We start from the raw sequence: 1,740 nt of genomic DNA, 5'->3' as shown, positions 1-1,740 counted from the left end.
GCCTGTAAGAGGGTTCGTGATAGGGAAGAGAGAAAGAGAGGAGAGAGGAGAGGAGATAGGAGAGGTGCGAGGCAAGGGGAGAGAGGAGAGGAGGGGAGAGGAGAGGAGATAGGAGAGGTGCGAGGTGAGGGGAGAGGGGAGAAGAGAGGAGATAGGTTAGGTTCGTGATAGGGAAGAGAGAAAGAGAGGAGATAGGAGAGGAGATAGGAGAGGTGCGAGGTGAGGGGAGAGAGGAGAGGAGATAGGGTAGGTTCGTGATAGGGAAGAGGGAAAGAGAGGAGAGGGAAGAGAGGAGAGGAGAGGAGATAGGAGAGGTGCGAGGTGAGGGGAGAGAGGAGAGGAGATAGGGTAGGTTCGTGATAGGGAAGAGAGAAAGAGAGGAGAGGGAGGAGAGGAGAGGAGATAGGAGAGGTGCGAGGTGAGGGGAGAGAGGAGAGGAGATAGGGTAGGTTCGTGATAGGGAAGAGAGAAAGAGAGGAGAGGGAAGAGAGGAGAGGAGAGGAGATAGGAGAGGTGCGGAGATAGGAGAGGTGCGAGGCGAGGGGAGAGAGGAGAGGAGGGGAGAGGAGAGGAGATGGGGATTAGTGATGGTAGGGAATTGGATCTGTCTTGCCTGTTCAGCCAGCATCCAAGTTTCCAAACAAGGATCACTAGGGAAGCTTTTTAAAATGAAGAAAATGGAGTCCAAAGCCAAGTGTAACAAAGCAGCCACACACACACACGAACACACACGCGCACGTGAGTGTGTCAGGCTTGTGGAGCCTGCCAAGAGTGTGCAGTACAACATTCTGGCCTTTGTTTCTCTGTACATTAATACACACATACACACACACACACAGACAGACAGACAGACAGACAGACAGACAGACAGACAGACAGACAGACAGACAGACAGACAGACAGACAGACAGACAGACAGACAGACAGACAGACAATCGAATCGAATCGAATCGAATCAAATGTTATGTGTCACTTGCTTCATAAACAACAGGGGTAGACTAATAGTGAAATGCTTACCTACAACAATGCAGAGGGAAAAAGAGACAATTTATACCAATAATAACACAATAATAAGGAATAAATATACACTTGGTTAAATACACAGGACACCGAGTCGATGTACAAAGGGTACGAGGTAGTTGAGGTCAGTGGCGTATTGCAGTTTCGCGGGGGGGGGGGGGGGGACTGTAAAATGTCCTGTATTATAGCTCATCTCATGGCCATTTTGCCATGAGGCTGAGAGAAAATGTTGCTGTTTTAGATCTCAGGGACTCTTGAAAGATGGGACAATCTTAACCGTCTCTATTTTCCACAAATATTTGTCTCAATATTAACAAAATGTGAAATATACAGTACCAGTCAAGTTTGGACACACCAACTCAACTACATTGTAGAATAATAGTGAAGACATCAAAACTATGAAATAACACATATGGAATCATGTAGTTACGAAAAAATTGTTCAACAAATCTAAATATATTTTAGATTCTTCAAAGTAGCCACCCTTTGCTTTAATGACAGCTTTGCACACTCTTGGGATTCTCTCAACCAGCTTCATGAGGTAGTCACCTGGAATGCATTTCAATTAACAGGTGTGCCTTGTTAAAAGTTAATTTGTGGAATTTCTTATCAGTCTTATGGCCTGGGGTTAGCAGCTGTTCAGGGTCCTGTTGGTTCCAGACTTGGTGCATCGGTACTGCTTGCCGTGCGGTAGCAGAGAGAACAGTCTATGACTTGGGT

The sequence above is a fragment of the Salmo trutta genome, chromosome 4 (genome assembly GCF_901001165.1).
Source record: "Salmo trutta chromosome 4, fSalTru1.1, whole genome shotgun sequence".
Taxonomy (NCBI): Eukaryota; Metazoa; Chordata; class Actinopteri; order Salmoniformes; family Salmonidae; genus Salmo; species Salmo trutta.
This window is presented reverse-complemented; position numbering follows the sequence as displayed.